Here is a 14,435-nt window from a genome sequence, read left to right on the forward strand (position 1 = left end):
TTAAATAAAATGGGAATCTCTAAGATTTTTGGATTTGATTTGGTTTTAAGCACTTTTATAAAATTTTTTTTAAAGTTTATTTATTTATTTTGAGAGAGAAAGAGGGAGGGGCAGAGAGAGACAGAGAGAGAAAGAGAATGCCAAGAATGCTCTGTGCTGTCAGCACAAAGCCGGATGGGGGCTGGATCTCATGAACTGTGAGATCATGACCTGAGCCTGAACCAAGAGTCAGACACTTGACCAACTGAGGCAGCCAGGCGCCCCAAAAGTGCTTTTATAAAAATTATTGTTCATGTTAATTTATCTCCCTGTTTGTTTAAGAACAATGCAGCAGTAGGATTTTTTCTTTCATAAACTTACTTGGATCATTTTTCATTTTGAATTTTGTAAAAGTATCTATCTATTTGAATTTAACAATTGAATTAGTATCTATGAAGATAAGCCAAGCTAAAAATTGAAGTCACTTTAAATAAAATATCTATTTTAATTTTGGTCATATTCATTAACACTAGTCCCCTTTATGTGATTTGCTTATTTATTTTATTGTTTTATCTTTGGTCTCAAACTAAAAAACAAAACAAACAAAAACAAAACTATGCACTCTTCACTGGCCACCACTTACCTGTCTCACTTTCTGTATCCTTCTCCTCTTTTTTATCTCTACATATCAGAGAACCCCAGAGCATAGACTCAGATTTCTTTTTCTTTTCTCCTACTTTCATGCCCTGTATGACACATTTAGTTCCATGGCTTCTAATTGCATCTATGTGCTGATAACCATCAAGTTTTATTTCTAGCCCTAAATTTTTTCCCTTAACTCTAGACACATATTCATATGAGTATTCAACCTCTCCACCAGATGTCTAGCAAACATCTCAAATTTAGCACATTCAGATTTGGATTCTTGATTCCTACCTCCCATACCCCACTTACTAAACTTGTTCCTGCCATGATGTTCTCATATTTCAGTGAATAGCACTACTATCTGCCTGTGTGCTGAAGTCAAAATCCTTGAAAAGAATCCTGGCATCATCTTTTCTTTTCTTATCCATAGCTTCTACAACAACAAATTTTGAAGGCTTTGCCTTTAAAATGTGTCCTGGAATCAATCACTTCTCATCACACTCAGTCCTCTCACCATCTGTGCTTGGACTGCTACAGGAGCCTTCTCTGGGTTACTATGCTTCCAGTCCTGGGTGATCCCTAACACACTATAATGTATTCATAGTAGTTGGAGATCCTTTTAAATTATCAACCATATCAAGTATTCTGCTATAAACCTTTAGTTGGTTTTCCTTCACATTTCACCCAACGTCCCACCCATGGCATACATGATCTTGTCTGCCTATTTCTGCGAATTCATGTTTGACCCTTTGGCCTTTGTTCCCTGTTGTACCCCCACTCTGGACTTGGTATTATATGAGTTCTTCAAGTCAGTTCTTGCCTCTTTGCTTACTCTTCTTTATGCCTGAAAATCTCTTAAGCCTACATCTAGATAATTCATTGCCTCAGTCCATTTAGATCTCTGCCCAAATATCTCTTCTTGGAGAGCTGAGCTTCATTGTTCAACCTAAAATAGCATCCCTCTTCTCTCTTTGTCCTCCGACCCTTCCTTATATTTTCTTCATAGTAGTTATTGCTACCCAACTTCATATTATATATTTATTCATTTTTCCTTATTTCTCTATTGTACTTCTTGTTTGCTCTTTTTTTATTGGATTAGCTGGTTCTAACCTGCATTTCTAGTCTAATTATTTACAAAGTCTCATTCCACAAACTTCTACCAAAGTAGACTATTGCACGATCATAGAACATAGTATATGCTTTTCTAGCTTCATACATTTTTTTCTTCCTCTTTGTCTTCATTCATGTTTCTTGTCATATGCTATTGCAAATTACTCAGTTTTATGTTCAAGAGATAATTATGATAAAGGCCTGTCCTAACACAGCATCCCTCAAACTCATCCAGACTGATTTGTACTTCCTTTACGCCAGTTGCTTTATTATTATTTTTGAATGCTGTCAACATGTCTTTTCTTGCTTGCTGAAGTCCAGGACTTGATACTTCATCTTTTTCTATCCCTTCAGATTTTGATCATTATATGTTTGCTGAATAAAATCATGTTTTTTTGAACATGGTCTTCAAAAATACTTTTTCTCACAAATCTTAATTTTACTCGACCTTTATAGTTGGCAAACTTGCACTGCTTTACACATAGTTAGGCACATATTCATTATGAAATAATAAATCTAAAATATTGCAAGCAGGTTATTTTTACTTTAGTTATCATATTTTAGTGAACCAAGCTGCATTAAAGCAATCTAACTTATCAGTGTAATTTATTTTTTTGAACAAAAATCATTGCTTGAATAACATTCAAGTGATTTGCTTTAAAGCAAATTGGTGATTGCTCTGAAGATAATTTTAAGATTTTTTAAATTCCCTTACCTCACTTGTCTTCACAGATGCTTCAAAAGTGTTCTAGAGAAAATGAGATATTCACTTTCATGGTGGTTTATGAGTCTATATTATCTGAGCAGCCTCAGAGACTTTCTTACTTCTTATAGGAAACCATCCACTGGTATCTCTTGGTTTTACTTGGGGAAAACTAAAATAATCCCTAATCAGTGAACCAAATTGACCAGTAGAAATGCTCAAAATATATCATATTGAACATATTTGACTAAATCAAGTTGTGCTCAGTTTTAGGAGCAAGATAATGAGGAGAAAAGAAATGTTTTCATCATTCTTAAAGGAAAATGTCTAATCAGGAGGAAAATAAACATTGTGTGTGTGTGTGTGTGTGTGTGTGTGTGTGTGTGTTCTGCCGTTAAAGAATTAATGTTAGTATATTCTATTGTCAACCTCAGAAGACTACTTCATCTTGCAAAACATATTTCTAGAAGTGATCCTTTATCTCTCTTCCAGCAGAACATTGGGCACCACAAGGGTTAAGCAAGCACATCTCCTGCATCATGTAACTAATATGGAATGCAATTATTTTTCTTATGTTGTAGGGTGGCATTCCACGTTTAATATATTCTGAAGAAATTTTAAACATGTAATGCAACAATATATTAATTCTTCATTTTGATGCTCTTTTCAATCTACTATTTGTATAGATAACACAACTATTGAAAATTTCCAATGCATGTTTAACTTCTATACTTGGAGTTCAATGGTCTCCAGATTCTGAAAAATAAAAAATAGCTGAATGTCTTTTTCTTTTTCTGAAGAAACTTCGGGGCCATGTTTAAATCAATCAAACAAAACCACCAAAAAATAGAATGCAGCTTAATTGAAATAGGTTATTTGGGAGGTCCTGAAGATTTGGAGGAATCTTAATTCCTAAAGTCTTTCTTAACATTTCCAAATTCATTCCCTACCATTCTCAGGATGACATCTGTGAGGTTTCCCATTGTGAGCCTAGTCTTTTTTTTTTCTATTAGCTATCTATCTATCTATCATCTATCTACCTATCTATCATCTACCTACCTACCTACCTACCTACCTACCTATCTAAAGATTTGAGTACATTTGACACATAATGTTACATTAGTTTCAGATGTACACCTTAGTGATTTGACAAGTTTATACATTATGTTGTGTTCACAACTATAGCTACCATCTGTTTGATTGTATTCCTATTATAATATCATTAACTGCATTCCTTATGCTTTGCTTTTTATTTTTGTGATTTATTCCATAACTGGAGGCCTGTATCTCTCTCTCCCTTTCATCCATTTTGCCTAACCCCTCACCCCTTTCCCTTCTAGCATCAATCAATTAGTTTGTTTCTGTATTTATAGCTCTGATTCTTTTTGTTCGTTTATTCATTTTTTTAGATTCCATTTATGAGTGGAATCATATGGTACTTTTCTTTCTCAGTCTGACTTATTTCACTTACCATAATACTCTCTAAGCCCATCCATGTTGTCTCAAATGGCAGGATCTCATCCTTTTCTTCTGGTTGTGCAATATTCCATTGTGTGTGTGTGTGTGTGCGCATGTATGTATGTATACACACATTTTTATTATCCATCTATTGATGGACACTTAGGCTGGCTATTGTAAATAATGCTGTAATAAATGTAAAGGTGCATATATTTTTTCAAATTAGTGTTTTTGTTTTCTCTGGGTAAATAACCAGTAGCAGAATTTTTGGATCATATGGTATTACTATTTTTAATTTTTTGAGGAACATCCATACAGGTTTTCACAATGGCTATATAAATTTACATTCCTACTAACAGTGCACAAGGATTCCTTTCTCTCTTCATCTTTGCCAATACTTGTTTCTTGTCTTCTTGACTTTAGCCACTCTAACAGATGTGAGGTATCATCTCATTGTGGTTTTGATTTCCATTTCTCTGATGATTAACGATGTTGAGCATCATTTGATGCATCTGTTGGCAATCCATATGTCTTCTCTGGTCCTCTGCCCATTTTTAACTTAGACTGTTTTTTTTTTGGTGTTGAGTTGTATGAGTTCTTTATATATTTTGGATATTAACCCCTTATTGGATATATCATTTGCAAATATGCTCTCCCATTCAGTAGACTGTCTTTTTGTTTTCTTGATGATTTTCTTTGTTGTGCTAAAGTTTTTTATTTTGATGTAGTCTCAATAGTTTATTTTTCCTTTTATTTCCCTTGCCTTAGGAGACTTATCTAGAAAAATGTTGCTATGGCTGATATCAGAGAAATTACTGCCTATGTTCTCTTTCGGGATTTTTATGGTTTCAGGTCTCATGTTTCGGTCTTTAATCCATTTTGAGTTTGTTTTTGTGTATGGTGACAGAACCTAGTTTAGTTTCATTCTGTTACATGTAGCTGTCCAGTTTCCCAGCAGCATTTGTTGAAAAGTTCATCTTTCCCCCAATCTATATTCTTGTATCCTTTACCATAGATTAATTGACCATACATATGTGGATTTACTTCTGGGGTTTCTATCTTGTTCTATTGATCTATGTGTCTATTTTAGTGTCAGTACCATACTGTTTTGATTACCAGAGCTTTATAGTATATCTTGAAATCTGGGATTGTGATACCTCCAGCTTTGTTCTTCTTTCTCAGGATTGCTTTGGCTATTCAGCATCTTCTGTGGTTTCATACAAATTTTAGTATTATTTATTCTAGTTTTGCACAAAATGCTATTTGTATTTTGATAGAGATTGCATTGAATCTATAGATTGCTTTGCATAACATGGACATTTTGACAATATTAATTCTTTCAGTCCATAAGATGGGGTATCTTTCCATTTGCTTGTGTCATCTTCAATTTCTTTCATCAGTGTTCTATAGTTTCCAGAGTGTAGGCCTTTCACTTCTTTGGTTAAGTGTATTCCAGGTATTTTATTCTTTTTGGTGCAATTGTAAATGGTGTTTTTTGTTTGTTTGTTTGTTTTCATTTCTCTTTCTGTGACTCCATTGTTAGTGTATAGACATACAATCAATTTATGGGTATTAATTTTGTATCCTGACACTTTATTGAATTTGTTTATTACTAGTAGTAGTTTTTTGGTGGAATCTTTAGGATTTTCTATGTATACTATCATGTTATCTGCAAAAAGTGACAGTTTAAATTCTTCTTTATCAATATGGATGCCTCTTATTTCTTTTTCTTGTCTGACTGGTGTCTTGTCTCCTGGTGTGGCTAGGACTTCCAGTACCATGTCTAATAAAAGTGGCAAGAGGAGACAACCTTGTGTTGGTCCTGACCTTGGAAGAAAAGTCCTCAGTTTTTCACCATTGAGGATGATGTTAGCTGTGGATTTTTCATGGATGGTCTTTATTATGTTAGTCTTATATGCAGAGTTGTAATGCCTTAAATAAAACAACAACAACAAAAAGCCAATGTTCTATAATGTTCCAGGTGTTACCTACCAAGTTGCCTAGGATCTTCCCTGAGGTCCACTGTTAAAGCTTATTTAGCTACTTGTCAGCCAATAACCACCAACTTTCTACTCCAAGATGGATACTTTTCAGTCTTTCTAAGGTAAAATGCTTAGAGATAAATTTAGCCTTCATCTGTTGGTAGTAAATTCTTCCAATTTTTTTGAAAATGAATTTATTTCATTGTTCTTGAAAGATATTTCTAGTAATTATTTAGTTACTATTCAATTTTAGGTTGTCTATTTCTTCACAGTACTTCAAAGATGCTTCTGTTTTATTTTATTTCTTTAAATATTATATATATATAGTATATATATATATAAAATCACTGGCATTATTGCTTTCCTTTAAAAATATTATTTTCTTATAAATTTGACTATATTTTATAAAAACTTATATTTGGTTGATCTTAACATGTGTAAACACTGGGGCTTGAATTGAAGGTGCTTTCATCCAGAGAAGATTTTTATTTTATTTTTCCCTAGGTAATAGTAACATATAGAGATACCAATCTTATTTCTTCTTTCAGATTTCCTGGTTCAATACAGTAGACTCTCTGATTCACCTCCTTCCTCTTCCCTTAGGCAATATAACATTTGGAATGTTCCTTAGGGAAAGCCTACTTATTTAATTAATTAATTACTTAATTATTTATTAGAGAGAGAGAGAATGACTGGGGGAGAGGTGCAGAGGGAGTGATAGAGAGAATCTTAAGCAGGCTTCATGCTGTCCACACAGAGCATTGATGTGGGATTCAATCCCACAACCCAGGATCATGACTTAGCTGAAATCAAGAGCATGATGCTCAACCAACTGAGCCACTCAGGCACCCATCTCTTACACCCTTTCCTACACTTATTAATTCAAGCTTAGGTCAGGGTATTTCCCCTCCCGTCCAGGACTTTCCTTTACTTCTATCCCCCCAACTAAGTTTTCCAAAATTCATATGTTATCCAGGGTCTATCCACTTTTCTACTTGATATAACCCGAGGTATGTATGCTGCATTGGAAGCAAAAATCAATTTTCTTTACTTATCTGAGTAATTTTGTTTTATTTAGTAACATTTGGTATTACATTTTACAGACTCCAACACAAGGCTAATTAAATTTTTGAGAAAAAAAAATTAATGGCTCACATAACTGTTTCCACATCTCCGAAAACACTAAGGAATGGTATAAAATGGCTCCCAAAAATAGTTGTAAAATCATTCTAACTTCTTTTGCTGGTTTTGCTCTAAAATTTACTGTTTTTTCTGATTTGCAGATTTTTTTCTTTTGAAATGCTGATCTTGTCTCTAATGCTGCCAAAGAATGTGTCTCACTCGGCCAACATTTACAAGTATTTCATTTTGCTCTGCAAAGGGTAACTTGTCCTTTTAGATTTTTCTATAACCTTCTTTTATCCACTTAATAATGTGGAACAATTTCCCCTGGGCTGAGTCAAAGCACTTTTGACCTGTCATTCAAACACATCCTTCAGTCTTAGTATTCCTACATGAAGTGGCTGTCTTTTGACAATCTCCTATGAATTTAATGAAAGGTCTTAATCTTAGTATCTTAGCATTCAAAGTCTTCACTTTTCAATGTGTGGGTTCTAAAATACTGTCATGAAAACAAGACTTCTACCAGTTTGCTTTGATATCATACTTTAACAAAAATATGGTTATTTATTTATAATTTGATGAATGCCATGAGTATAAATAATACTAAATGAGTCTAAACTATCTAATTTTTGAGATAAGGAATGACCACAGAAAGCTGCTGTTTTTTCTTCTCCTGCTGCTGCTTCTGCTGCTGCTACTGTTGCTTCTTCTTCTTCTTCTTCTTCCTTTTTAAATGTTTATTTTTTTTATTTTGAGAGGGAGCACCAGTGAGCAGAGAAGGTGCAGAGAGAGAGAGAGAGAAAGAATCCCAAGTAGTCTCCATGCTGTCAGTGCAGAACCCAACAGGGGGCTTGAACTCACAGTAAGATCATGGCCTGAGCATGTTCCCCCATGTTCTTCTGTTAAGTTTCTCACATTCTTCATATGAGTGAAAACAAATGATATCTGTCTTTCTCTGACTGACTTATTTCACTTAGCATAATACCCTCCAGTTCCATCCACATTGCTGCAAATGGCAAGATTTCATTCTTTCTCATTGTCAAGTAGTATTCCATTGTATATATAATGATTCATAGGGGCACATGTACCTCAATGTTTATAGCAGTGCTTTCAACAATAACCAAATTATGGAAAGAGACCAAATGTCCATCAACTGATGAATGGATAAAGAAGATGTGGTTTATATATACAATAGACTCCCTTTTTTATGCCAAGTATCTTTTGCCACTTGCACATTTTCCTCTCAAAAATGAATGAAATCTCTCCCCCTCTCCTATGTGTATTAGGCACAAAACAGCACTTGGTTCTTTTCAGTAACCCCCATTGCCCACTCCATTTTGTTTATTTGTTTTTGTCTTTGGAAAATTCAAAAAGTAGATTTCAGTATCAGAATCAGAGGAGGGAGACTAAAGGAGTTTCTTTTTCATTTCTCAGTTCTGTTTTCTTGAAATAATGAACTTACTTTATCCTCATATATACTTGGAATAATTATTGTAGAATTACAAATTCTATATGAGAAAGCTCTCTTTTATTTCTCAATAGTATAGGCTTAAATTGGCAGGAAAATGTCCTTCTCATTTGCCTGACCTATGATACTATTCTCTGATGACACATCCTGATGGCCTGCAGATGGCTTCTTAAGATCTAAACTGGCTTTCAAATTGATTTCATTATCACTTTTGAAGTGGCAAGTTATCTTATACAGCTTAGGTTCTGTTTTGCAATCTTTCTAAAACACCTTAATAAGAATCTGTGCTACTAGTTTACAACTTATTAAAATTGTAATCTTGCATTGGAATTCCATTAGCATTCTCCAAAGGAAAAAAAAAACCTTGATATTTATTATGAGAAATTGACTCCCCATTAATTATGGAGGCAGAGAAGACCCACAATATGCTATCTATAAGCTGGAGACCTAGGAAAGTAGGTGGTGTAATTCCAGTCCAAGGGCAGAAGAAGACTGATATCTTAGCTCATGAGGGCAGGCAGTAAGGGAACAAATGTCCCCTTCCTTTGCTTTTTGTTTCCTTCAGGCCCTTGATAGCCTGGATAGTGCCGACTCACATTGGGAAGGGTAATTTACTTGTCGAGTCCACTGATTCAAATACTAGTATCATCTGGAAACACTTTCACAGACACATGCAGAAAAAGTATTTAATTTAGACATCCTGTGGCCCAACTACATTGACACATTAAAATTTACTATCACAAGAATCATTTGCTATATGAAATAATATATTGCAAAACAAAAATCAAAACATCTAATTGCATTTTATATTGTCAGAGATAAAAACTAAAGAGACATTTTTCAGTCTTCTGCAATAGATCTGTATGACAGATCTGAAGAGTAGAGTGTTGAGTTAGGATGTTTCTGCCTTAGACTTACATAGGGAGTAGACAATTTACAGGTGGGTGATTTAGAGGGGTGATCAGGGGAAGCCTCTGTCAGTTAGCCGAATGGGAAATGCTTATCTCTGTGTCTAGCTCTTTTCAGAGTGACAAACAGTTCCAATCTCGGCTAGTCATTTTTGAGACAAAGAATAAGAATTCAGAGGGTCCACGTTTAGTCTTATTATTTATATTCCAGGAAGTTATCTACAGGTCTTATGGGAGTCAATAAAAGAGTAGACAGTGAATCTTATCTAATCTTATGGGAAAGTGTGGTTCTTTATGGGAAATTGTTTCCTGGAACACAGAATGCTGGTAAGGGAAGATGTCGAAAAACAGAAGTGTAGTGGGATTTCTTACAAGTAACTGTTTTCTGGAAAAATAGGGCTCAGGTAAAGTTTATCATTGTTAATTTTTTTACATGCAAATTATAAATCCTTGCTATAAATTTATTTAATCACTTCTATGTAGGTGCTGCTTATTTTACAACACTGGGTCATGACTTGAATTTTGGAAATTTTTGAGTAAAGAGAAGTTAATAAAGAGGTTAATTTCATGGAAATACATTTAGTTTTATCTAGAATTTGCAGGAATATGAGGCCATCTGCTTTATGTTTATGTTTACTTTGGTAAATTTGTCATTTTACATCTTTCATTTGCTTTATTTATACTGTAAAAACACAGAGGTTTACTAGTCATGATTAGAATATACTGCTACCAAATCAGTTCCTTGTTGAAATGGAACAGTAGTTTGCTTAGGGAATGATTTTATAGTGCCTCTTTAAATTTGACCTGTTTACATCATATTGATTACATATGAATCAAAGATTTTAGAGTATTATTGTTTTAACACTTTTCTTGGAAGCTTGCCAAGAAATCTCTCCTATGAGTTCCTCAAAATTATACCCATGCTTATATTCCATCAAACTATGCTCCTTCCCATTCTGCATCAATGAACATTCTTACGTTTCAGGGGAAATTTCAAATAAAGACTCCACTTGAGCTTTTTCCCCCAGTAACTGCTTGTCCATCAGCCTGGGCTAGTTGCCAAGCAATAATATGATTGTTTCATAGTCAGTGGGAAGGAATTCAGTGGCATTTCTCCATTTATAATGCCTCTCAATGAGAAAGGAGGTTGTTAGGCAACAGATGACACAGGACAAGAGCAGGAAAAAGATTTCAGAGTTAAGAATTCACACCAAATGCCGTTCCAAATTCTATATTGAGTCAACGTTTTAAACTTCTATTTTGAAATAACTTTAGATTCAAATAAAAGTTGCCAGAATAGTTCAGAGAGTTCCTGTGTACCTTTCAGCTAGGTTTCCCTAATGATAACATCTTACAAAATCACACTGCAATTATCAAAATCAGGAAATTGACATTACTGCAAAATTACTAACTAAGCTACAGCTTTTATTATCATTTCACTAGTTTTTACATGCACTTCTCTTTTTTCTTCATTTTGTTATTGTTTCATAATCCTACAAAATTGTATCACATATATAGATTTGTATACCCTCCACTAAAATCAAGACAGAAAACTGTCTGGCACTCCAAAGAATATTTTCAATCTAAAATTTTATTTTTTCCTTTATATATTTTATTTCTTTGCCAAAATTTCTATTTTTATTTGATCCCACAGCATTCCTAACTTCTTGTCATAATACTTTGTATTTTATGATAGCTATTTAAAATTGTTGTCAGATAATTACAACACTTTGGTTTTGTTGTCTGTTGATTTTCTTTTCTCATTCAAATTGATAACTTCTGATTCTCAATATGATGAATAATTTTGGAATATATTCTGGAAATTATAAGTCATATTTTAAGACTATTTCTATTTATATCTTCTATGTTAGTAAGTAATCCACCTGAACCTGCTAACATTCAGAATTCATGTCCTGACCCACTTTTGTGAGCTGTAGTTTAAATGCTAATTGAGATTTCAAAACCTTGCAGTGCTAATCTGGTTTGCTCTGTTTATGTGCCTTTCAATGAATGACCAATTTGAAACCTTGGTAATATTCTGCACCATGGATTGATTTTCAAATATTTTGTTTTGTGATTCTAATTGGTTTCATACATAGGTCATTCTGAAATCTGCCTAGAATTTCATACACAGAATCCCTTTCTGCAGCTCACTTCTATCCTTATGCATGACTTCCAAGATCTCACTGGGTCGAAGCTGGGTGCTTCCTCTTTGTAATCATTCATTTTGAGCAAGCTTGGGATAGTCAACAGGACTCCCATTTCAAAGTCTCCACAGTACATGAAAGAGATGAAGGGGTGCCACTTCTTTGCTAATGTTCACTTAATTTAGGATTGGGATTATCCACATAGCTTAATTCCAGTTTCCATAGCCACAGTGTTTTGTGTGGAGGGAGGGGAATGCACCTTTGCTTGTGGTAGTGTAGTGTGGTATTGGTTGTTAGGGCTCTGACACACAGTGTTCACAATGCATGGAGGGAAAAGGTGGGGATTCAGCCTACTTAGTGTAGAGCAGGGAGGGAAGACAGAGCTCTGTCCACAGTCTCTATGGCACCCTGTGGGGGAAACAGTGAGGCACAGCTTTTATCTTATTATTCCAGATCTGGATGAGAGTCAAAAGAGTTTTGTCCTACAGAGTCATCCTTTTCCCAGTCTTTGTGTAAAGAAGCTATGCTTTCTTGAAGCTGTAAAACAATATATATATATATATATTTTTGCATTGGCGTTTCTAGTTTATGGGCTTCTCTGTTAACCAGCCTAGGATATACATGAGGCAAAACAAACAAAAAACCAGATAATTCACTTCTAGGCCATTCTTCAAGTCATAAAATCCTAGTTAGTTTGTCTTCTTTTCTCTGCTTTTAGGTTTTTCTGATATTTGTTTATTTTGTGCAGGATTTTGTTATTTTGTGCAGGATTTTGTGTAATTTGTAGGAAGAATAAAGGAGAATATACTAACTCTTTTTCTAGAATGGAAGGACCAACTTAGTTAATTTTAAGGCCAGATATTCAGTCTAACTTCATATTCTGTTTCTCAGCATTTACTAAATATATTCTGAGTGTTATTAAATCTCCTGGAGAATTATACAGAAGTAGAAGACTTAATCTCAGATCTTAAGTCTATTACAATCAAATTCAGTGAAAATATATGAAAACCTTATGTTTTCCAGAGACATTTCTGATCTAGGGATAAATATCATAGACTAGTTGGGGAACAGATATTCAAACATATAATCCCATTACAAATGGGTAAATAATATATTATGAAATGTTTTAAAGCTTACTGAAGTAATGAATATTTCTCTTTGTATATATATACATTACTGCTACCTTGTGACAACTGAGGTGGGTTTTGGGAGTTAGGCAGGAATTTGATAGACTATTGGGGAAATGAGACAGAGTAAAAATACAAATTTTCATATAAGGAATCTCCAAATTCACATGACGAATAAAGACTATATAGAGATACAACTTTTAGATGTGGGAAAAAGAAAAGGATGAGGAACAGGAGAAATGAGGGAAATTTTACTGTGGTTTTATTGAGCTATATTTTAGCTGTGAATATCAGTTACAGAGGAAGGTGAACTATGTGAATCCAGGCCATGACAGAAATGTGGGGAAAAGCCACATGAGTCTCTTACTATGTGATAGTCACATGCTCCTATTTTGAGAAGGATCCCAAGTAAGGAGCTCATTATCAGTAATTTAATTTAATTCATTAATTTTTAAGTTTATTTACTTATTTTTTGAGAGAGATAGACATAGCACAAGCAAGGGATGGGCAGGGTTGAGGGGGAGGGATCCAGAATCCCAAGCAGGCTCCACCCTGCCAGCCCAGAGTCTGATGCAGGGCTCCAACCCATGGAGAGCATGCCATGAGCCGAAACCAAGAGTCGGATGCTTTAACTGACTGAGCCACCCAGGTGCCCCTCATTGTCAGTCATTTTAATTTTACAGGTATCTTAGTTCATTTAAAAATTTTTTTAAGAAAATGTATTTCTGAGAGAGAGAGAGAGAGAGAGAGAGAGTAGGGGAGGGTCGGAGAGAAAGGGGGACATAGAATCTGAAACAGGCTCCAGGCTCTGATCTGGCTGTTAGCACAGAGCCCGATGCTGGGCTCAAACCCACGACCGCGAGATCATGACCTGAGCCGAAGTTGGACGCTTAACCGACTGAGCCCTCCAAGTGCCCCATAGGTGTTTTAGTTCAGACTGCTAGAATAAGGTACCATAGACTGAGTAGCTTATAAACAACAGACATTTATGTCTCACAGTTCTGGGGCCTGAAAGTCCATTGAGATAGGAGTGCCAGCATGGTTATTAGCTCTAAGCCCCCTCTGCTGAGTTGCAGGCTGTGGGCTTCTCACTGTATATTCACATGGTTGGAAAAAGGGTTAATGTGCTCTCAGGTCTTTTTTATAAGGGTACTAATCCTATTTGTAAGGGTTCCATCCTCATGATTTAATCTCCCCTAAGCCCCCCTTTCCTAATACTATCACATATGAAGTTAAGATTTCAATGTATGCATTTTGGGGGGATACAATATTTAGCCTATTGCAATAAAAAAGGTAAATTCAGAGCTGCTAAAATTAAACATCAGTATACCTATATAATGCAATGCTTGCTAGTATACATGAATAAGAGAAATCAAAGTTAAAGTCAAGGCACTTAATGAGTGGTAAAATCATTCTGATAGAATGATTCTGAGGTGACAGGGCCATTTTTTTAAGACCAGAGAGGATATACAGTAATAATAATAATTCTTTATAATAATTAAAATTCTTGTTTTACTATAATTAAAACCAAAACAATCCTTAATTTCTAAGTGACTTAGCAACTATTTCCCTTTAAAAAGAAATTATAATTTGTTTTTGAAGATGTCATGCCATTTTTAGAGTCTAATCATATCTGATATTAGATTAATTATACTAGAAGGAAGGCCAAAATCAACTTTTAAGAATTACTTTCATACTACATTGACCTATATAATAAAATTAATTTTGAAATAGTTGAGTTATCTGATTTTAAATAAGCCAAGGTATTAAGATTAAAGATGTGGAA

The sequence above is a fragment of the Hyaena hyaena genome, unplaced genomic scaffold (genome assembly GCF_003009895.1).
Source record: "Hyaena hyaena isolate Hyena2069 unplaced genomic scaffold, ASM300989v1 scaffold_283, whole genome shotgun sequence".
Taxonomy (NCBI): Eukaryota; Metazoa; Chordata; class Mammalia; order Carnivora; family Hyaenidae; genus Hyaena; species Hyaena hyaena.